Source organism: Coenobita brevimanus, chromosome 57, assembly GCF_032717465.1.
Source record: "Coenobita brevimanus isolate Jiangsu-jjx chromosome 57, ASM3271746v2, whole genome shotgun sequence".
Classification (NCBI taxonomy): domain Eukaryota; kingdom Metazoa; phylum Arthropoda; class Malacostraca; order Decapoda; family Coenobitidae; genus Coenobita; species Coenobita brevimanus.
The window spans coordinates 48,352,196-48,377,448 of record NC_137010.1 but is presented as its reverse complement, the minus strand read 5'-3'; the positions used below and the strand labels follow the sequence as shown (position 1 = coordinate 48,377,448).

General features: G+C 41.0%; 1 non-coding gene and 1 pseudogene across 1 annotated transcript; one reads left to right on the top strand and one right to left on the bottom strand.

Moving 5' to 3' along the window:
• LOC145401986 (maltase-glucoamylase-like) overlaps window positions 1-25,253 on the top strand; it is a 426,725-nt pseudogene that overhangs the window by 200,634 nt on the left and 200,838 nt on the right.
• On the bottom strand, window positions 19,690-19,808 carry LOC145402513 (5S ribosomal RNA). Its single transcript, XR_013897807.1, has one exon. It is a non-coding gene; the product is annotated as a 5S ribosomal RNA (ribosomal RNA).

Here is a 25,253-nt window from a genome sequence, read left to right as displayed (position 1 = left end):
CCAGCTCTACAACGGGTGCATAGCACCTGTCTAGCAACAAACTCTCATCCCTTTTCTGCAGTGGCGTCACCAGGGGGGGGCTAGAGGGGCTTAGCCCCCCAAATCAAGGACTCAGCCCCCCAAAAATTGCAGCCCCCCAAAAATAATAATAATAATAAAATATCACCATCTTACATAGTATGCTTGCAGCTCGGCACTGACCCACCTAGCTTTCCCCCAGCCCCCTACTGCCAATCCACTTTTATTCGTGCATCCATATTAGTTTAATACAATATTATTTATAGCTATATAATGTGGACAGTTATTCACAATTTACGTAAACCTATGACTCAAATCATAATAGTTATATATATTAGTTTCCCATATACTTTTTCCACGCTTGTTTTCTTTGAAATATATTTATTGCACAAAGAATGCGAGATTGTATTACATTTATCAGACTTATTATATATTTACAATATATAATATGGTATATATTAATCACGGAGCTTTAAAATTGGATTATGAAGTCTAAAATATCTGATCTATGCAATTTTTCACAAATTCGAATGTTCAGAGTATCGGAACTCGGAATGTTTGTTTACAATGAGACGTGTCTGTGAACTGTGGCTAAATCCTGTGTTGTTTTCGGTTTTATATGAATGTATTGGTTTCAGTGGCTGTATAGACGTTACTACATTCCGGTATATTGCTAGCCACCTCACTGTACCTGTTCATTTTTTGTTTTTACAGATATGAGATCTAGCCTATACTCTATACAAAGAGTCGGCAGTACTTGGTTCGGTCGATACTCGACTGTCAGAACTGAATGTCATTTCCCTTTTATAGGCTATTCTACAATAATACATTTGCGGATATCAGCCAGCAGCCACTCAAGTGATGAAAAGGTCATCTAAAAATCCTCAGGGGCAGGGTGACATAAGGAAATTCTTTCGCACCCGCACCTCCAAAAATGACTCAGATGAGTGCCAAGAAAAAGTGGCTGGTATTGGGAATGAGGTGCCAGAAGCAACCCCAGATAACCCCAAAGCTGAACCGATTCAAGCATGTGTAAGTAGCCCTATATCAAATATTAATAGCCTGTGAGACCTTATTTTACCTTTTCTTCATCTATAGGCATCAAAAAGGCCCCTAAAACTGCTCAATTTCTGAAAAATTTTCCAGTGGGGGTTACAGCGCCCCCCTGTACCCCCCAGCTGCATAGGCTCGCTTTGCTCACCCCCCCCCTTCTACCTACACCAGGGCTACAGCCCTCCCAAAATCTGACCCCTGGTGACTCCACTGCTTTTCTGTCCAGCCTTCTAATGCAAGAGTTAACCGTTACTCCCAGTCCTTCATTTATGCAACAGGTCAACTCTGGAACTGTCTCCCTCTGTCTGTATTTCCTACTTCCTATGATCTCCAGTCTTTCAAACGCAGTGTGTCCAGGCATCTCGAAATGAATGGATCATGAATTTGGCTCTCTTTTGTATTGTTTTTGTTTTTTTGTTGGAAGGAACTGTTTTGCGGGGTCTGCCTTTGGTTCCTTCTTCCTCGCAAAAAAAAGAAAAAATATACAGACAGATAGATAGATAGATATAGATAAATATGAGCAGCATTGTTTGTTTGTTTGTTTGTCCTTCAGTCACTCCCAAACCAAGGCCAGAGACCCACAGACCCATATATATTCTGAATCAGGGTGACCCAAGGATGGTTTTAGGGGGGTCAAAATTCAGATCTGGGTAATTTGAGATCGCTGGTAAAATTTCGCCTTTTTTGGCCCGGGCAACGCCACATACCCCTGCAGCCCAATTTTTAGCATGGAGACTCACATGACCTCCAGTTTGAACATGTAGGCTATGCGAGGTTGATCTCCGAGGTCATCTGAGGTCACTGGTTCACAGGTCATATCAGGTCACCGGTTATACACTCTCGAATGACCGGACCCAGCAGCCCAATTTTTGGCATAGAGACTCACATGACTTCTAGTTCGGACATTGGCTATGTGAGGTTGACTTCACACACACACACACACACACACACACACACACACACACATATATATATATATATATATATATATATATATATATATATATATATATATATATATATATATTCTTACATAGCCTATGATTTCATCATCCTTTGTATAATTCTAACGTACAGTATGATGCATGTTTGATCACGATTCTCCTCGTGGCTTCCATAGTGCGTGTTCTACCTCACTCCCCCCCTCCTCCCTTATAGTAGAGTACCGGTAAGTCGTTCTTTCTATTGTTCAGAGCAGGAGTGTCAACTCTTTGTCCCCTATGGCTTCATTTGCGCGTCCTTCTTACAAGTTGTATCAAGCTCTGCCGGCCCCTATATAATGAGCTCAGTCTCTGCATTAATTGACACTTAGATCTACTCCTCATTTTGTTCACATCTCTGTCCTCCCGTGTACAGTTGTTATTATTTTTGTGAGTGCTCAGGAAGTCTCCAACCATCTAGCTGCTGTGTAATTTGAGTATAAGTGTTGTTGCATTTTTTTTCTTGTACTGTATTGCTAAGGTGTTACTTTTAGGTCTGGTAAGGTTTTTGTGATTCATGTGGAGTTTTGGATGTCAGCCATTGTTAATAATATTTTGTATCTGTAATAATATATTTTGCATTAACTGAGCATTATCCTGTTTTCTCATTTTATCAGGGCTGACTTAGATAAATTTACTCTTGCTAATTTCGTGTTAATAGAGGCTATTGCAGTTAACCATATATTTAACCTGTTTTTTGCCATTACATTATCCTTATGAGTCCTGAATGTTTAGTTGTTAGTTTGAGCATTAAACTTTAACTTGTAATTTTACCTAATTCTTTTGTTTTGAACCTGGAACTTTACGGGACAGTAGTGATTTTTAGTATTCTCACTTAAATTGTTCATTATCTCTCTCTGTTCCGTAACATAAATTTGGCGACCTCGCCAGGATATTCAGGATATTGTCATAAGGATATTGCTTGATATTTTGTGACTGTGATTTATTCATGATGTCTACTATTACTACTCTTGATGAAACCAAAGATTTTTTGTCAAATGTGCAAACAGTGTGTGATGTAGAAAACAGAACAAAGAATGAACTTAAGCTTGTTGCTCAACAATTGGGAATTGCTGTTCGCTCTCATCATTCTAAAGATCAAATTGTTGACATAATTAATAAAAGCTTGTTTAATGTAACTCCTCCAGATGAGCAAACACAGATTGAATTAGCTAAGTTATAGGTAGCCCTGCAGGAGGCTCGTGCTAATGAGGCTGAGTTTCACGCACAAGTTGAACTTGCTAGGATTCAGGGAGACCATGAGTATCGCATGAAACAATGTGGAACTGGATCATCTAGCTCTGATGATTTTGATGTGGCTAAAAATGTTAAACTTGTCCCTCCTTTTAATGAAACTGATTTAACAAAGTATTTTCAGTTGTTTGAGAGGGTAGCTACAGGTTTTAATTGGCCCAAAAAGTATTGGCCAGTACTCCTACAGAGTGTTTTCACCGGTAAAGCTCAAGTAACTTATGCATCTTTGCCTCAGGATCAATCTGATAATTATGATGTAGTTAAGAGCTTGATTCTTAAGGCCTATGAGCTTGTTCCTGAAGTCTATGGAGTAAAATTTAGGACAACTTATAAGCAAGATAAGCAATCCCATGTTGAGTATGCAAAAATCAAAGAAGATCTGTTAGAGCAGTGGTTAAATTCTAAGAATGTGGATTCTGATTTTCGTAAATTTAAGCAGATGATTTTGCTGGAGGACTTCAAAAGGTGTATTAATAATGATGTAAGCCTATATCTTGATGAGAGAAGAATAGATAATTTGTCTGATGCTGCAGCTTTAGCTGATGAATATGTTCTCACTCACAAGAGATATTCTAAAGAAAAAAGGAAAGCTGAGAGTAAGTACGTTGCCTCTACTCAGAGTACAGGTAACAGGAAAGAGAATAAAGATGATGTTTCCCAGGAAGTAAATACCAGCTTCACCTCTAGATTTCAGAAAAGTAAATGTACTTATTGTAGTAAGCTTGGTCATACTATGGAGAAACGTTTCAGGAGACAGCGTGATGTGAACAAAAAGGAGTCTTTAAATATTCAGTCAGTTGGTCTAGTGTCCACCCTTGAGAGTTCCCAGAATTCTTTAACTGGAGTTAACTGAACCTGCTTTGAGGGGTAAATTTAATTCTCATGATGAAGCTCCTCTTTTGAGCAGTAACGTGGGTGACACTCTCAAGAGTTCATGTGCTAATTTCCTGTCTGATGGTTTTGTCAGTCCTCTGGACAGTAATGACAGGAAATCAGTTAAAATATATCGTGATACAGGTGCTTGCCAATCCCTTATGCTGACCAGTGTTCTAGGCTGTAATGTTAATTCCTCTGATGAAACTGTAATCTTACAAGGTGTAGGGAATAATTACTTCTCTGTCCCTCTGTGCAGAGTGAATTTAGAGTCTGGTTTTGTTAATCGTTCCGTTATGGTTGGGTTGGTTGAGACACTCCCAATGTCAGGTGTGACTTTCTTACTTGGAAATGATATTGGTGGAAGTCAAGTGTGTCCAGCTCCTCAGTTGTCTAGTGAGCCAGTGGCTGCGACCCAGGATTGTGATGTCCCTGATGTGTTCTCTGCATGTGCTGTCACTAGGGCTAAGTCTAAAGGTACTGGTGACTTAGAGGATAATGATGATGATGATGATGTTATCCTAGCTGACACTTTTCTTGCTAATTTGGACCACTCACCAGATGAGGCAGTACCCCGTAGTGTTGATAATTTGTCTCGTCAAGAGTTGGTTGAGTTGCAGGTTGCTGACCCTGAGTTGAAAGGTCTAGCTAACTCTGCTTGCAGTGAGGAAGAGTCAGCTGGTGCTTCTACTTGTTGTTATATAAAGTCAGGAGTACTTATGAGGAAGTGGAGACCCCCAACAGCATCAACCGACTGTGAATGGGAGGTTGTACATCAAGTTGTCATCCCTCGTGTTTGTAGGCAGGATATCATTAGAGTGGCTCATGATTCCAGTTTGGCAGGACATCTTGGAGTGAGGAAGACTGTGGCACGCATTTTGAAACACTTCTACTGGCCAGGTATCTTCAGAGATGTTTCCTGGTATTGTAAGTCTTGTCACACCTGTCAAGTTGTGGGGAAGTGTAATCAGACCGAAAAGGTTGCACCTCTAGTTCCCATTCCTCCTTTTGAGGCGCCATTCACCCTTGTGTTGGTGGATATTGTGGGCCCTCTTCCTAAGACTTCTTCAGGATTTTCTTATGTGTTGACCCTGATTGATATGGCTACTCGTTATCCTGAAGCCATTCCACTTAGAAATATCTCAGCAAACAACGTGGTTAAGGAAATGCTAGGGTTCTTCACAAAGTTTGGTCTGCCCAAAGAGGTACAGTCAGACCGGGGAAGTAATTTCATGTCAAATATTTTCAAGCAGTCTCTGAAAGAGTTGGGTATCACCCAGATCACGTCTTCAGCTTACCATCCCCAGACCCAAGGAGCGTTGGAGAGATATCATGAAACACTCAAATCGATGCTCAAGAAATACTGTTTGGAACATCAGAAAGACTGGGATAAAGGTCTTCCATTCGTTGTATTTGCCGCAAGAGAATCACCAAATGAATCACTGGGCTTCTCACCCTTTGAACTACTGTTTGGCCATGAAGTAAGAGGACCCCTTAAGCTACTCAAGGAATGCTGGCTGTCGGAGGAAGATGACGTCAACCTGCTGGAGTATGTGATGAAGTTCAAAGAACGGCTGTCTACTGCATTACAGCTGGCGAGAGAGAATTTAGGAGCTGCTCAGGAGAAGATGAAGACTTGGTATGATAAGAAGTCCAGGTTACGCCACTTTCAGCCAGGAGATCAGGTTTTAATTCTGCTACCGGTGCATGGGCAACATCTTCAAGCCAAGTTTAGTGGTCCTTATTTCATGGAGAAGAAACTCAGTGATGTCAACTATGTCATCGCCACACCAGATCGTAGAAAGAACAAGCAACTTTATCACATCAACATGCTAAAGTTATAACACAGGCTGGACGAAAATAACCCAGTCTGCACTGTAGCTGTTCCACCCGAGTCTGCAAGTGAAGTTCTCCCATGCAGCATGAGCCTGAGTGATAGTTTGGGGAAGAATCCTGATATCATGAATGATCTCCAGACTAAGCTTTCTCATCTAGCTCCCGAGGAAAGGCAGGAGTTTTCGGCATTACTGCAGGAGTACCCGCAAGTGTTCCGTGCTACTCCAGGAAAAACCACTGTGTTGATGCATGATGTCGATGTTGGAGACGCAAAGCCAATTAAACTGCCTCCTTACCGTGTGAACCCAGTGAAAGTTCCTCTCATTGAGAAGGAGCTTGGCTACTTGTTGGACCACAAGATGATTGAGCCCTGTCAGAGCGAGTGGAGTTCTCCTGTCACTCTTGTCCCTAAGCCAGGTGGGTCACAGCGGCTTTGCATCGACTACAGACGTGTTAATCAGATAACCAAAACAGACACTTACCCTCTCCCTCGCGTGGAAGATTGCATAGACAAGATCGGAAAGGCTAGGTACATACGTAAGTTTGATTTGTTAAAGGGATACTGGCAAGTACCTATGACTGAACGTGCTAGGGAGATCTCATGTTTTGTAACACTAGGAAAGACTTTGCATGTTCTGTAATGCCATATGGTATGAAGAATGCACCAGCCACTTTTCAGAAGCTCATGAATGTTGTAACAGAGGGTTTGGCAGGGTGTGTTGTTTATATTGATGATGTATTAATCTTCAGTGACAACTGGAAAGATCACCTATGCCATGTCAGTAAATTTCTTGAGCGTGTGGTTGAGGCTAATCTTGTAGCTAATTTATCAAAGTGTGAGTTTGGTCAAGCTAAAGTTCAGTACCTTGGGTACGTAATTGGTGATGGACACGTTGCACCACCAGCAGCTAAGGTTCAGGTTATAAGTGATCTTCCCAGACCTAAAAGTAGGAAAGAGCTACAAAGATTTTTGGGAATGGTAGGTTATTACAGGAGATTTGTTCTTAACTTTTCAATTCTTGTATCACCACTTACAGACCTACTGAAAAGGGAGTTAAATTTGTCTGGACCGATGACTGTGAATCCTCTTTCAGCAAACTTAAAGCTATCCTATTAAGTCAGCCAGTGCTCGCTACTCCAAATTTTGCTAAGCCTTTTAAGATGGCTGTTGACGCAAGTGATACAGGAGCTGGGGCTGTTTTGCTGCAAGAGGATGATCAGGGTATTGAACAACCTGTATCTTATTACAGTAAGAAGTTCACTCCACCTCAAAAGAACTACTCAGCTATTGAGAAAGAGCTTTTGGCCTTGATTTTGGGTTTACAGCATTTTTCATTTTATTTGTGTTCTGGTTTTAACCCCATAGTCATTTATACCGATCATAACCCACTGAAATTCCTTAGTAAGTTTAAAGATAAAAATCAGAGATTTACAAGATGGAGTCTACATCTTCAGGAGTATTCATTAGACATACAACATATCAAGGGAAACGAAAATGTTATTGCAGATTGCTTATCTAGACTTTAGACAGATTGTTTTAGAGTAATAAGAAATTTCCTTTGTAAATTTCTTTTTCTTTGTGGGGCGGTGTTACATAGCCTATGATTTCATCATCCTTTGTATAATTCTAACGTACAGTATGCTGCACGTTTGATCACGATTCGCCTCGTGGCTTCCATAGTGCGTGTTCTACCTCACATTCCCTCCCCTCCTCCCTTATAGTAGAGTACTGGTAAGTCGTTCTTTCTGTTGTTCAGAGCAGGAGTGTCAACTCTTTGTCCCCTATGGCTTCATTTGCGCGTCCTTCTTACAAGTTGTATCAAGCTCTGCCAGCCCCTATATAATGAGCTCAGTCTCTGCATTAATTGCCACTTAGATATACTCCTCATTTTGTTCACATCTCTGTCCTCCCCTGTACAGTTGTTATTATTTTTGTGAGTGCTCAGGAAGTCTCCAACCATCTAGCTGCTGTGTAATTTGAGTATAAGTGTTGTTGCATTTTTTTTCTTGTACTGTATAGCTAAGGTGTTACTTTTAGGTCTGGTAAGGTTTTTGTGATTCATGTGGAGTTTTGGATGTCAGCCATTGTTAATAATATTTTGTATCTGTAATAATATATTTTGCATTAACTGAGCATTATCCTGTTTTCTCATTTTATCAGGGCTGACTTAGATAAATTTACTCTTGCTAATTTCGTGTTAATAGAGGCTATTGCAGTTAACCATATATTTAACCTGTTTTTTGCCATTACATTATCCTTATGAGTCCTGAATGTTTAGTTGTTAGTTTGAGCATTAAACTTTAACTTGTAATTTTACCTAATTCTTTTGTTTTGAACCTGGAACTTTACGGGACAGTAGTGATTTTTAGTATTCTCACTTAAATTGTTCATTATCTCTCTCTGTTCCGTAACATAAATTTGGCGACCTCGCCAGGATATTCAGGATATTGTCATAAGGATATTGCTTGATATTTTGTGACTGTGATTTATTCATGATGTCTACTATTACTACTCTTGATGAAACCAAAGATTTTTTGTCAAATGTGCAAACAGTGTGTGATGTAGAAAACAGAACAAAGAATGAACTTAAGCTTGTTGCTCAACAATTGGGAATTGCTGTTCGCTCTCATCATTCTAAAGATCAAATTGTTGACATAATTAATAAAAGCTTGTTTAATGTAACTCCTCCAGATGAGCAAACACAGATTGAATTAGCTAAGTTATAGGTAGCCCTGCAGGAGGCTCGTGCTGATGAGACTGAGTTTCACGCACAAGTTGAACTTGCTAGGATTCAGGGAGACCATGAGTATCGCATGAAACAATGTGGAACTGGATCATCTAGCTCTGATGATTTTGATGTGGCTAAAAATGTTAAACTTGTCCCTCCTTTTAATGAAACTGATTTAACAAAGTATTTTCAGTTGTTTGAGAGGGTAGCTACAGGTTTTAATTGGCCCAAAAAGTATTGGCCAGTACTCCTACAGAGTGTTTTCACCGGTAAAGCTCAAGTAACTTATGCATCTTTGCCTCAGGATCAATCTGATAATTATGATGTAGTTAAGAGCTTGATTCTTAAGGCCTATGAGCTTGTTCCTGAAGTCTATGGAGTAAAATTTAGGACAACTTATAAGCAAGATAAGCAATCCCATGTTGAGTATGCAAAAATCAAAGAAGATCTGTTAGAGCAGTGGTTAAATTCTAAGAATGTGGATTCTGATTTTCGTAAATTTAAGCAGATGATTTTGCTGGAGGACTTCAAAAGGTGTATTAATAATGATGTAAGCCTACATCTTGATGAGAGAAGAATAGATAATTTGTCTGATGCTGCAGCTTTAGCTGATGAATATGTTCTCACTCACAAGAGATATTCTAAAGAAAAAAGGAAAGCTGAGAGTAAGTACGTTGCCTCTACTCAGAGTACAGGTAACAGGAAAGAGAATAAAGATGATGTTTCCCAGGAAGTAAATACCAGCTTCACCTCTAGATTTCAGAAAAGTAAATGTACTTATTGTAGTAAGCTTGGTCATACTATGGAGAAACGTTTCAGGAGACAGCGTGATGTGAACAAAAAGGAGTCTTTAAATATTCAGTCAGTTGGTCTAGTGTCCACCCTTGAGAGTTCCCAGAATTCTTTAACTGAGTTAACTGAACCTGCTTTGAGGGGTAAATTTAATTCTCATGATGAAGCTCCTCTTTTGAGCAGTAACGTGGGTGACACTCTCAAGAGTTCATGTGCTAATTTCCTGTCTGATGGTTTTGTCAGTCCTCTGGACAGTAATGACAGGAAATCAGTTAAAATATATCGTGATACAGGTGCTTGCCAATCCCTTATGCTGACCAGTGTTCTAGGCTGTAATGTTAATTCCTCTGATGAAACTGTAATCTTACAAGGTGTAGGGAATAATTACTTCTCTGTCCCTCTGTGCAGAGTGAATTTAGAGTCTGGTTTTGTTAATCGTTCCGTTATGGTTGGGTTGGTTGAGACACTCCCAATGTCAGGTGTGACTTTCTTACTTGGAAATGATATTGGTGGAAGTCAAGTGTGTCCAGCTCCTCAGTTGTCTAGTGAGCCAGTGGCTGCGACCCAGGATTGTGATGTCCCTGATGTGTTCTCTGCATGTGCTGTCACTAGGGCTAAGTCTAAAGGTACTGGTGACTTAGAGGATAATGATGATGATGATGATGTTATCCTAGCTGACACTTTTCTTGCTAATTTGGACCACTCACCAGATGAGGCAGTACCTCGTAGTGTTGATAATTTGTCTCGTCAAGAGTTGGTTGAGTTGCAGGTTGCTGACCCTGAGTTGAAAGGTCTAGCTAACTCTGCTTGCAGTGAGGAAGAGTCAGCTGGTGCTTCTACTTGTTGTTATATAAAGTCAGGAGTACTTATGAGGAAGTGGAGACCCCCAACAGCATCAACCGACTGTGAATGGGAGGTTGTACATCAAGTTGTCATCCCTCGTGTTTGTAGGCAGGATATCATTAGAGTGGCTCATGATTCCAGTTTGGCAGGACATCTTGGAGTGAGGAAGACTGTGGCACGCATTTTGAAACACTTCTACTGGCCAGGTATCTTCAGAGATGTTTCCTGGTATTGTAAGTCTTGTCACACCTGTCAAGTTGTGGGGAAGTGTAATCAGACCGAAAAGGTTGCACCTCTAGTTCCCATTCCTCCTTTTGAGGCGCCATTCACCCGTGTGTTGGTGGATATTGTGGGCCCTCTTCCTAAGACTTCTTCAGGATTTTCTTATGTGTTGACCCTGATTGATATGGCTACTCGTTATCCTGAAGCCATTCCACTTAGAAATATCTCAGCAAACAACGTGGTTAAGGAAATGCTAGGGTTCTTCACAAAGTTTGGTCTGCCCAAGGAGGTACAGTCAGACCGGGGAAGTAATTTCATGTCAAATGTTTTCAAGCAGTCTCTGAAAGAGTTGGGTATCACCCAGATCACGTCTTCAGCTTACCATCCCCAGACCCAAGGAGCGTTGGAGAGATATCATGAAACACTCAAATCGATGCTCAAGAAATACTGTTTGGAACATCAGAAAGACTGGGATAAAGGTCTTCCATTCGTTGTATTTGCCGCAAGAGAATCACCAAATGAATCACTGGGCTTCTCACCCTTTGAACTACTGTTTGGCCATGAAGTAAGAGGACCCCTTAAGCTACTCAAGGAATGCTGGCTGTCGGAGGAAGATGACGTCAACCTGCTGGAGTATGTGATGAAGTTCAAAGAACGGCTGTCTACTGCATTACAGCTGGCGAGAGAGAATTTAGGAGCTGCTCAGGAGAAGATGAAGACTTGGTATGATAAGAAGTCCAGGTTACGCCACTTTCAGCCAGGAGATCAGGTTTTAATTCTGCTACCGGTGCATGGGCAACATCTTCAAGCCAAGTTTAGTGGTCCTTATTTCATGGAGAAGAAACTCAGTGATGTCAACTATGTCATCGCCACACCAGATCGTAGGAAGAACAAGCAACTTTATCACATCAACATGCTAAAGTTATAACACAGGCTGGACGAAAATAACCCAGTCTGCACTGTAGCTGTTCCACCCGAGTCTGCAAGTGAAGTTCTCCCATGCAGCATGAGCCTGAGTGATAGTTTGGGGAAGAATCCTGATATCATGAATGATCTCCAGACTAAGCTTTCATCTAGCTCCCGAGGAAAGGCAGGAGTTTTCGGCATTACTGCAGGAGTACCCGCAAGTGTTCCGTGCTACTCCAGGAAAAACCACTGTGTTGATGCATGATGTCGATGTTGGAGACGCAAAGCCAATTAAACTGCCTCCTTACCGTGTGAACCCAGTGAAAGTTCCTCTCATTGAGAAGGAGCTTGGCTACTTGTTGGACCACAAGATGATTGAGCCCTGTCAGAGCGAGTGGAGTTCTCCTGTCACTCTTGTCCCTAAGCCAGGTGGGTCACAGCGGCTTTGCATCGACTACAGACGTGTTAATCAGATAACCAAAACAGACACTTACCCTCTCCCTCGCGTGGAAGATTGCATAGACAAGATCGGAAAGGCTAGGTACATACGTAAGTTTGATTTGTTAAAGGGATACTGGCAAGTACCTATGACTGAACGTGCTAGGGAGATCTCATGTTTTGTAACACTAGGAAAGACTTTTGCATGTTCTGTAATGCCATATGGTATGAAGAATGCACCAGCCACTTTTCAGAAGCTCATGAATGTTGTAACAGAAGGTTTGGCAGGGTGTGTTGTTTATATTGATGATGTATTAATCTTCAGTGACAACTGGAAAGATCACCTATGCCATGTCAGTAAATTTCTTGAGCGTGTGGTTGAGGCTAATCTTGTAGCTAATTTATCAAAGTGTGAGTTTGGTCAAGCTAAAGTTCAGTACCTTGGGTACGTAATTGGTGATGGACACGTTGCACCACCAGCAGCTAAGGTTCAGGTTATAAGTGATCTTCCCAGACCTAAAAGTAGGAAAGAGCTACAAAGATTTTTGGGAATGGTAGGTTATTACAGGAGATTTGTTCTTAACTTTTCAATTCTTGTATCACCACTTACAGACCTACTGAAAAAGGGAGTTAAATTTGTCTGGACCGATGACTGTGAATCCTCTTTCAGCAAACTTAAAGCTATCCTATTAAGTCAGCCAGTGCTCGCTACTCCAAATTTTGCTAAGCCTTTTAAGATGGCTGTTGATGCAAGTGATACAGGAGCTGGGGCTGTTTTGCTGCAAGAGGATGATCAGGGTATTGAACAACCTGTATCTTATTACAGTAAGAAGTTCACTCCACCTCAAAAGAACTACTCAGCTATTGAGAAAGAGCTTTTGGCCTTGATTTTGGGTTTACAGCATTTTTCATTTTATTTGTGTTCTGGTTTTAACCCCATAGTCATTTATACCGATCATAACCCACTGAAATTCCTTAGTAAGTTTAAAGATAAAAATCAGAGATTTACAAGATGGAGTCTACATCTTCAGGAGTATTCATTAGACATACAACATATCAAGGGAAACGAAAATGTTATTGCAGATTGCTTATCTAGACTTTAGACAGATTGTTTTAGAGTAATAAGAAATTTCCTTTGTAAATTTCTTTTTCTTTGTGGGGCGGTGTTACATAGCCTATGATTTCATCATCCTTTGTATAATTCTAACGTACAGTATGCTGCACGTTTGATCACGATTCGCCTCGTGGCTTCCATAGTGCGTGTTCTACCTCACATTCCCTCCCCTCCTCCCTTATAGTAGAGTACTGGTAAGTCGTTCTTTCTGTTGTTCAGAGCAGGAGTGTCAACTCTTTGTCCCCTATGGCTTCATTTGCGCGTCCTTCTTACAAGTTGTATCAAGCTCTGCCAGCCCCTATATAATGAGCTCAGTCTCTGCATTAATTGCCACTTAGATCTACTCCTCATTTTGTTCACATCTCTGTCCTCCCCTGTACAGTTGTTATAATTTTTGTGAGTGCTCAGGAAGTCTCCAACCATCTAGCTGCTGTGTAATTTGAGTATAAGTGTTGTTGCATTTTTTTTCTTGTACTGTATAGCTAAGGTGTTACTTTTAGGTCTGGTAAGGTTTTTGTGATTCATGTGGAGTTTTGGATGTCAGCCATTGTTAATAATATTTTGTATCTGTAATAATATATCTTGCATTAACTGAGCATTATCCGGTTTTCTCATTTTATCAGGGCTGACTTAGATAAATGTACTCTAGCTAATTTCGTGTTAATAGAGGCTATTGCAGTTAACCATAATTTAACCTGTTTTTTGCCATTACATTATCCTTATGAGTCCTGAATGTTTAGTTGTTAGTTTGAGCATTAAACTTTAACTTGTAATTTTACCTAACTCTTTTGTTTTGAACCTGGAACTTTATGGGACAGTAGTGATTTTTACTATTCTCACTTGAATTGTTCATTATCTCTCTCTGTTCTGTAACAATATATATATATATATATATATATATATATATATATATAAATATATATATATATATATATATACAGTACAATAATAATAATGGAGGCGAGTGTGTGTATGTTTTTTACCTATAAACTCGGCTCCCTTAGGGTCTACCCCCATATATGATACATATTCTGAATCAGCATGATCCAGGGAGTGTTTTGGTATATAATTAATTAAGATTAATTGTATGTTGAAAAGTTACATTAGGTATATTGACCGAAGGCCAAATCAGCCCTCCGCAGCAGCTTACCGAAAAAGTCCGCCCTGGACCTTTTCGGCCAGTATATATATATATATATATATATATATATATATATATATATATACATACAGTATATATATATATATATATATATATATATATATATATATATATATATATTTTGTGGTTGGTGGGGGCGCTCTTCATCCACTCGCTCAATGTAGTGCTGCTCTCAGGTGACTGCCCTTTTCCTCCATTCCTTCTTCCCTGCCTTCCTCTTCTTTCTTACCTTCATTCTTTCTTCTTCCTTCTGTCTATGGATGACTCTACATCGAGTGATAAGCCAAATGGTGGTCCTGTATACCAGGAAACCATTTACTACACTTGGTAGTAGCCATATAACCAAACTATGGTGCATGTTGGTTTAGTGAGTAAATAAGTCGCTCAAGCCGGATTAAGCCTGTGTAGATTTATATCCAAGGGATGGTTGGGGTTTATTGGTCACATAGTGCCACTCAGGGATGAGTGAGGCCGGTCACTCTCATCTCAAATGTCAGCACCAACTTGCCTAGCCCCTGGTTTCTACACTCCTCATGGGACAATACAGGATTAGATGATGAACATATATATATATATATATATATATATATATATATATATATATATATATATAAACACACACACACACACACACACACACACTCGACCCTCCATTTCCAGGATTAAAAGGGGGGTAGGAGACAAGTCCGGGAACCCCAAAAGTCCGGGAATCGCAAAAGTCCTGCCCACATACTATTTCCTGGACTTTACCATACTTTGTCCGAATTCTGTAATACTGTCCAGCAAATTATTTCGATATTCTAGAGCATTCTGGAATGTACTGTAGGTTACCTATACCAACATAACTAACATACACAGTACATAAAATAATAATACTAACACAATAACATAAGCATAAGTGTAGTGCATACTGAAATAATATAAACATAAATACACTATTAATGGAAAGTATAAATACTTACTGAAACGTTGCAGGTGAAACTAAGTATGCCGCGATCATATAGTGGGACCTCAGAATAACTTGTTATTCAGAGTCGGAGTCACCAGTGACCTCTGTGTGTGACCGGGTGACACCACTGGGGCCAGGTTGAGGTGATTCAGGTTCAGGTTGAGGTGATTCAGGTTCAGGTTGAGGTGACTAAGGTGCAGGAATGGGGTGAGCAGCATCTGGGTGAGGCGACTGTGGCCTGCCAACCCGCGGTGCAAAGAAGCTCGAGATCTTTGTCTGGCGGCCCACCTGTTGTTGTTCTTTTACTATTACACCATGTAGTAATATTGACAATATTACCTCGTCTTAGCCCGAGTCCGAGAAATCCGAAATCCAGGAATTCGGGGTATGGGAATTGAAATGTTTAGTGTGTGTGTGTGTGTGTGTGTGTGTTTGTGTATATATATATATATATATATATATATATATATATATATATATATATATATATATATATATATATATATATATATTGTTCAGTCGTGGACAAGAGTAAATCTACTTTCTCTCTCTCTCTCTCTCTCTCTCTCTCTCTCTCTCTCTCTCTCTCTCTCTCTATTTTTTTTTTAATATACTGCACATCAGAGCGTGTCTGTCACTCTCTTCCCAGATACATATGAAAGTGAGTCATTTATGGGGAGAGAAACATATCCGGTTTCTCTCAGCCTAATGGTATTATCGAGCAAAGGAAAATTAAAAGATGAGGAGAAGGATCGGGTGAACCCCAACTGTATGAATATGTCCCATCTTTCATTCATACCACCTGACCCCCTCTTATATGTGCCTCACACAGCACCGTCACATCATATCTTCCTGGTGGTAACAAAAATGTAAAAAGAGGTCATGTACTAGGAAGACTGAGTCGTAATATCATATCCCGGATTCTGCCGCCTCTCCCGAGACGTGACCTTTCATTTAGCTCATCTCCAGCCTCTTTCCATTTCAGACTAATTTTCCTTGTATGAAATATTAATTCTTCCTGTAAGTTTTGTATATATATATATATATATATATATATATATATATATATATATATATATACATATATCGTTCTTGCTACTGACAGACGGTTTTATTTAGAAGTAAAGGGCCTAATGAAAGCTACATGTATCCCCCCATTCGAATACTGTAGTCTCTCCTTAGACTAATACAGTCGTCTTTCGGATACAAGAGAAAATGTGAAGACATCCTCGCAGTGAAGGAATTAACCTTTTCAACTGCTTTACGCTTACTTCTTTATGCCTCTTGCCACCAAACAGTTTTTCTTACTTTGGGATTTAAATGTCGAGATGCATAGGCTTGATATTCCATCTATCTAACTGTAGCCAGATGCCATAATCCCATAAGGAGTGGCCGTTTGACTTTGATTTAGGGGCACTAACCCTTCGTCAACCCACTTGTTGACAAGGAGGGAGTATGTAGAGAATACGTACGGCAGTGTGAATGGTTTGCTGGCTTACTGGAAACCATTAGGCTTGTCACTCAATGTCAAGCCACCTGACAAGGAGGGAAGAGCATTAAGAGGTGAGAGGAAAGATGGGTGAAACAGAATGAGAAGAGGGCAGGCACAGAGAAAGAATGATAAAGGTTAAAACAGAAGTAAACAGCACTATGTCAAGTGGGTGGTTGATGGTCGCCACCACCTACCACTTAAGTTTTATATTGCTTACGTTTATCCCTCTGCTACGAGAGGTTTTCTTAACTCCTAAAGTCCGTTCATCATCGATTGACGTTTTAGACAAGGCACGGTCAATCCGATCCACATCGATTTAGCAGAAGCCACAAAACACTGGGCAGAGGTTGCCATGCCTCTTTGATGAGGTAAATGGAAGTTAGCAAATGTTAACAACAATATCTGGTGATGTCTGGCATGATTGGTCCCTCTAGATGTGGTGGGAGGCCCCTGTCCCCCCTTGGCCATCTCTACACATCCCTCTGCCTCATTGGATCCTCCTCTCACTGTCTCCTCCCACCCAAATCTCCCCCACTCTCCCTCTATGCAATTGTGGGAGTTTGTAGCAGGCATATCCCTATTGAGGCCCTTCACTCCCCTCCACCTCCCAGGGCCCTCCCCACACCCACTCCACCTCCCTCTACCCCATTGGTTCCTCGTCTGACTGTCATCTCCCACCCAAATCAGCAAGCCAAACACTACGCCATTGCATCACTGACCTGTTTTATGCAATGGAATGTATATTATGTCTGTTAGTAGTTATGTATGTAAGGTTATTAGCCAAAGGGTATTTTTTCTTGTATAATTTACCCATTTTCCATCATTTTCGATGGGAAACTTTTGTGATTGTACGATACCCGCAACTTACCTTTTTTTTCTATATTATTTCCGCCGTTCGGCCATTTACACACATAAGTACAAGTGTTTTATCATTTTATATAACACATACGTGAATTTTATTGTAATATTTACATGCAGAACCTAACATTTTAACACAAATAACATTTTTTGTTCAGTTATTTCATTTATTTATACTATCATAATGTTTTTTCTTCATTTATATATTTCAGTATATGTATAATTATTTATCCTATTGAATGATATGCGGTGAATCGATATATTTATATTTTGCATCAAAGCTAATTTTCCCTCCCTTGTTTTATGCACATTGTTACAATACAACTTATTTCTCGTCTGGGCTCGTGTTTCATATCGATTTGGGTGATTTTTGTAAAGTTATTTGGCGAAAAATAGGTATATGCCAAAATTTTCCTATTTTCATTGAGATGCGATGTGTAACAATTATAATAGTTGACGGTTGATTGTGCAATAACCATTAGATCTATAGGACTGAGACTGGCATTTTCAGGTGTGAAAATTCAAGCCCTTCAAATCGGTAAGAGAAAATTTTAACTTGGTGAAAGCTGAAATTTCGATGCCTTTTTGCGGCTGGCGTGATAGTCGGGCCTGGAAATTATTAACCCCTACCCGCCGGAGGTTTTCCAACGTCGCCCACTCCTCCCTACTGGGGATTTCCCTGATTTTGGAAAAAATACCCTTACTTCAAACCCTAATATCTGCCAAACTATAATTGTTAGAGAAAAAATTAAAGATACATAAGACTGATCAACTCTTCCCTTTTCAAATGAAAGTATCCCCACGTCTCCAGGTGGTCCCGCCAATGAGTACGGATAAGTTGAAGATGACTGGTTTTCTGTGTTTCGTCCGGCTTATCTAAGTGTGTGCCACTGCCAGTGACCTTGGACTCGCTGGCTGGCCTTGGCAGCACTGACTGTAGTGGTGATTGTAACACTGCCTGGCCTCCCAGAATTTTCTACTCATTCTTCAACTTTTCCTTACCATCGTTAGGATGAGTCATCACCCTGTTCATGTGGGTCCCCATAGGGTTTTCTGCCCATTTCATAATGCCACTATGCCCCGTAGGTGTGTGGGAAAAGAATAGCTCTTTTATTTTCTGCATTCACTTCCTGCGTAAATTATAATAATTTCCCTCTACTGCAGCACTTATATTTGCACTTGACATCACGAGTAAGGGTAACTGCACTTTAAGAAGTAAATGCTCTGGCTGTTTCACGCAGTATGGTTGAGTATGAGGTAAATACTTGTACAGAAATTGTGACTGATTTGTACTAATCAGGGGCATCATGAAAAAAATTTAATCGTTAAACAACTCACATTTTTTGTGCTTCACATCTCAAATACGCTAATTCTAACAATTTTTCACCATTGTTTTCTGAGCAATAAGGGGAAAAATTTGGTTATAACCACCTAGGTCATTTTCTTTCTTGCCTGTGCACTTGTGGGTTTCTTTCATCGTGCAAGATAGGGTTTCTCAAGGTATTTCCAATCATTGTTTAACAAATAACCATAAACAGTAACACTTATTGCAATGCACTTGTAAAACATATTATAAAACACTTATTTCGTAACACTTACTAGATATTACTTATCTTACATTTCACTTATAAAAAAAAAAAAATTGTGCATACTTGTTTACTATGTACAATTTCCCACACACCTGCTCAGTCACTGAGCTCTTTCCCCGATGGTAAGGGCAGAACTTTCACAGGGGTCTATGGCGCAATCAGCCTCGCGCATGTGGGAGTGGAATGGGACGAGGAGGATGAGGGAGACATCACTCAACATTCTGTCAGTGCTGTGTACAGACTGAGCCATGCATCAGTGGGGTACCTTGGGTACCGACCTACCCTATGGTTGTCACAGAAAATGGGCACCCAAAATCGTGACAGTATAACACGTCAACTGGCGCATAAGGGTTAAGCTCCTTAACATTCATCTGCTACAGCAAGACTGTAACGAAATAAAACTTCACCATAGTGAAGGAGTTAATGTCCTCATTGAAGAGTTTTATCATTTCATCTTTGTCCCATCCATCCATCCATTGCCAGACGCCATGTATCCCAGACGGGGTGGCCAATGGCTTAGAGTTAATTGTTTTACAGGGAGGGGCACTAATCCTCCACCAACCCCACTTGACACGTAGGGATGCCAACAGCATCTGGTGTTCCCAGGCGGTCACCCATCCAAGTACTAACCAGACCCAACGTTGCTTAACTTCGCTGATCGGACGGGAAGCGGTGTACTCAACGTGGTATGGCCGTTCATCTTTGTCACACCCATATTATTTTTCATTTTCAATTTCCGGTAGAACCCTAATAGTGAATAAGCTACAGTACATGCAGCATTCACCAACTGCTTCAGTACAAGAAGTCATCAGTCAGTTGAAACTGACTGGATGTAGCAACAATAAACTAAAAAAAAAAAAAAGCGTCATCGTACCATCTGAATCCTTTCAGTGCGAGGGCAGTCTTGTGTATTATATTCCTACTACCCGAAGATGGTCTAATTTGAAGTGGGAGAGACTTTATCGAGGCAGTTAATGAAGGCTATAACTGCTTGAAGGAGGGAGCAAAGTGAGAGAAATTGTGAAAGAACACGCAGTACTACATATTGAGTTCAACAACAGTGACAAATCGATTCATTTCCGAAAATGTTAAATAACAGCGGATCTACTGTACATAGGCTACACCATTGAAAGTGTTGTGGAAAAAAAAAATAGTAGGTGCCCATTGAATGACTTTTCTCAAAATTGACCATCATATTCCTGATAAAAGCCAAAAAGCGTCAGGCTGAGCACCAAAACTGTATTATCTTGAAAACTGTTGAAACAAGAGGGAAACTGCCCAAGTTGCTGAAAAGCTTATGAAAAAACTAACAGGTGTTATGCGTACTTCAATGGCCTTTCTGACAGTTCGTCACCACGTTCCTGGAAAGGCCAGGAAGCACCAGACTGCACGCTAAAACTGAGTAACCACGAAAACTGTTAATATTCCAGTTGCTTGAAAGGTTATGGAAAACTGAAGTTTTTCCACATGTGCATGGGAATACATGAGGATCCGTAAACACTACAGCACTCCGATATACTCCTCTGCATGGTGCCATGATGACTAATAACGTACAAAAATATATGATCCAAAAATTTATGTTTGTATGGCTTGACATTTGATCCACTAAAACCGTTTAAAAGCCTAAATAAAAAAAAGGGGGGGGGGGTGCCAAGGAAGAACAGCAAGTCTGAAAAGAATCGATGAGGAAAGAAAGGAAAAATCACTATTTTGTTGGGAAGAAAGAAAGAAAGACATAAAAAGAAAGATAGAAAGTGAAAGAAAGAAAGAAGAATGAAGGAAGAAGAAGAAAGAAACAGAAAAAAAGGAGAGGAATAAAGAAGAAAAAAGAAGGCAATGATGACGACGACGACGACGAAGAAGAAGAAGAGGAAACCGAACAATAGCTTTCCACACCATGGTACTAAGACTTAAGATAATGATATATATTATTTAAAAGCTTTTCATAAAACTGCACAGCGTATGTTAATATGAGACAAATGGGATGACATGCGTCATACTTTTGCAAGCTTCCATGCTTGAATATATTCCACACCATCAAGTATGGACGCTTGTAACTGAATTATATATAATTCGCCATTGCAGGAGCTTTCTCCTATACTGATCATAATTGTCCAGAGAGAGCAAGAAAAAAAAAAAAAAAAAAAGTAATCGTAATGCAAGAGTTCCAATATAATTTTAGAATATTCCCACATCTTCCTTAAGCCCCTTCACTATGGTGTGTGTTTCTGAAGATAATTTTATTTCGATTAAGAAAGAACTCACGCATTCATAAGGATACTGGTGTTCTTTCTTAACCCCTTCGCCACGAGAGGTCCACCGGATTGAGGGGAATAAAATCAACTGGCTGTGGCGACATTAAAAAAAAAAAAATCATACTGAAGGGATATTATTATGACTGGCACTCTGAACTTATGTACTGCATGACGCTGCATTCTGTGAGGAGTGACCTGGACACTAGAACCTCCAGACACTTCTTTCCCTACTCAGTAACACTTCTTCCCACGACACTCTTTCTCATCCCACCCTCTCTCTTTACTCCTTCTTCTTACCCCACTCCTCCCTCTTAACTCGATCATCTCTCTGTCTATTCTTCTTTTCCTAATCCTCTCACTCTTTTCCTTTTCACCTCTCATCCCACTCCTTCTCTTCCCTCTTTCCCCATTCCCGTGTCTCACCAGCTCTTCTGGTTCACACCACCCATCCCACCCGAATTACCTCTCACCTCATTCCTCACTCTCACCCCACTCCAGCTTTTAGACACCAGTCCTATTTGTGTCCCTGTCTGTCTCTCTGTCTGTCTTTCTCTCTCTCTCTCTCTCTCTCTCTCTTGTAACCGTAACCAAGGCGTTTCCAAAAATGTTAGATTATAGGGTTGTAAGAGGAGAGAATTTTCAAGTTAGTCTTGTCGTAGATAGCAGGAGAAAGACGAAGATGAGTCTGGGGTTTGACTGTAGTTTTATTCTCAAGGGAGTTATCTTGACAAACAGTACAAAGGTAAGGCCGGTTTATGGTAGCTAACGCCGTGCCCTCTACTCCTGCCTCTCCCACCGTGCCTCTCCTGTTTCCTATCGCACCTCAACCCCTTCTGCCCTGTCTCTCCAATTTCCCCTGTATATGACTGGTTGGGTCATGTGTGTGGGCACGTGTATGAATCTGTGATTTCCATCAGGTGTGTGGTGTGGCTTTGCATGACGTCACGTACCCTGTGGGTGACATTCCGTAGCTAGAATTCCCACTGCTGTTTCCTCCAGCTCTCTCAAATTTAGGCACGACATTCCTCAATCCTCTACACTACATATTAACGGCGTATGTGTGACCAGCTATTATGTAGTGTGTTATGATATCTTAGTGTCCTGACATTCTGTCTGTCTGTCTGTCTCTCTCTCTCTCTCTCACCTTAGCAACAGCCATAATATCACCCCATTCACCCCATGGGCCCCTCTCAGGACGTGCAGTACGGCGACATCGACTACATGGACCGGCGCATGGATTTCACAGTGGACCCCAAGAACTATTGAGGACTACAGGACTACATCAGGGAGGTGAAGGAGGGCGGGCTGAGATTCATTATTATTCTCGACCCTGCCATCAACGCGGAGGTGAGTGGGACGGAGTGGAAGAGTATGAGAGGGAGTGGAAGGGTATGGGAAGGTGTGGGAATGGGAGGGAAGGGGTGGGAGGGAGTGGAGGAGTGTGAGAGGGAGTGGGACGGTATGGGAAGGTGTGGGAGTGGGAGGGAAGGGATGGGAGAGAGTGGAGGAGTGTGAGAGGGAGTAAGACGATATGGGAAGGTGTGGGAGTGGGAGGGAAGGGGTAAGAGGGAGTGTGAGTGTGGGTTGAAAGGACAGGAGTTTACCTGAGTGGGAAGAAGTTATGTTGAGATGGAAGTTATGCTGAGTGACATGGCGTGAGGGGGTGTGGGACGGAATGGTTTGGCAGGGTGTGAGAGGGTATGGAAGGGAACATAAGAGAAGTGTTATGGTATGGGAGGCAGTGAGAGAGAGAGTGTGAGAGTGTGAGAGGGATCTGGAGTGATTGGGGATGTGTGGGAGGAGAGTAAGGGGGGTAGGAGTAAGTAGGAATAACTGAGAGGGTGTAGTGAGGTGTGATAGAGGAGTGGGAGGGTGATGTGGGTGAGTGCGAGCCGTGTGGGAGAATAGTGGAACAGAAGTGAGACAAGTGTGAGTGGGGATGGGTGGAAGTGGGAGGGAATCTGGGGGAAGTAGGAATAAGTGTGAGCCTGTTTACTTGGACAGAAATTAGTAGATAGGGAACGAGAAAGATTAAGTGGAAATGGGTAGCAATGCGAGTAGGCGTGAGTAGGAAGACATTGGTTAAGAATGGTTGGTAGAAGCTTGGTTAAGGAAAAATAAGTGGATGACACTGGAGAGAGTGGGAGGGTATAGAGTGAGTGCAGTACAGGTGAGAGAAAGTAGGAGGGAGGAAAGAGTGAGAATGAGTGAGATAAGAGTGCCAGAGACTTAGACTGGAAGTGGTATGAAAGTAAGTAAACAGAAAAATGAAGGAGGAACTGTGTTTAAATAGAACAGTGCTCGGCTGTGTGGGAGTGGAAGGGATACGAGTTGGAGGTTGTAGGATGGGACGTAAAAAGATGAGATGGGAGTGAGACTAAGCTAACATACAGCAAAAATGACAGACTCGAAAAGTGAGTGGAACTGAGTGGTTGTTAAACAGAAAGCGTGAGTGAGTTACAAGTGGGAGGGTGTAGAATGGGATGATAACTGAGAGAGAGAGAGAGAGAGAGAGATTAACTGAGTGATTGTTTGACTGACTAATTAACAGGTTGGTTAATTTTGTAGAACCAGTGGAACTGAGTTTAAAATTAACAAGTCATTGTCAAGCCGAGTAGGAGTGAGACAGGTACTGTACAGGTGGGAGGGTGTGGGATGAGTGGAATGGGAATGAGTAAATGAACATCAGGACGTGAGAAATTTCTTCGAGCGAGTGGGGTTCAGTGGTAAACAAGTCAGTGCTAAGCTGAGTGGGAGTGAGTGGGGTAGAATTTTCAAGTTGAGGTTAGGTGCAGCTGCAGTCATAACTAGAAAACACTCAGAAAGCGGATACTTCCGCCAATGCCATTGCAATTAAAAAGGATCCAGATCCGCCCCCAAATCTAATCAGTTCCTTCTTGGTCCATGGCCCACCTTTTCACAAATTTTCATTGAAATTCATTGAGAACATTTGGAGATATTGTGCGAGATACTCCCAAAAAAATAAACATTTTTTTTCCATGGCCCATGGTCCACCCTTCCACAAAATTTCATCAAAATCCGTTCATAACATTTTGAATAATCCTGATTACAGATTAACAAACCAACCAACCAACCAACGCGGGCTAAAACATAACCTCTTTGGCAGATGTAACAAACCAACGCCGGCAAAAACACAGTCTCCTTGACGAAGGTAATAACTGATCCTCTTCATTCGATTAGTGAGAGTGAGCAATGAATTTCGAAACCGCAGCGTTACCATCGTTGGAGCCCCGCAAGTCTTATTTAAGGGTCTCATTAATGTCTGACCAGAAGATGGAGCGATATTATTTTCTGTAGCTGTATGTAAAATTAAAGTAAACAGACAAAAAAAAAAAAAAGAGGGACCGGGCTAAATAAGTGAAGCTGAGTGTAAAATTAACCAGTCACTGTTACAGCTACAAAACATTCAGAGAACGCATACCTCCACCAATGCCATAAAAAGGATACGGATCCGGATACGATGAGATTGTGTGAAATACACAGGATCCGGAGCCGCCCCCAGATGTAATCAATTGTTCCTTGATCCATGACCCACTTGTCACGAATCAATTCGCGACATTTCCTTTTTGTGAGAAGCCACGAACTATTAGTGGAAAACTCACTGTGTATCGCTCAGTTAACCGTTTCTCTCTCCATTCCGGGGTATACTTTTCAAATAATTCGTCACCGTTTTCAAAAAGTGACCGATTTAATGCACGTCACTAAGTGCGCTACTGAGCGATACAATTATTTCTTTATCGTTTGCCTCTGCTTCATTCAACCGTTAGCCACGCCTTCTTCCGGTGGCCTGTGCGTACTGCTTATGCATTATTTGAATTCAGTCTTGTGTTTGCTGTGGCGGAGAAAGGTTCTGTGCTCAGAAGTGGAGA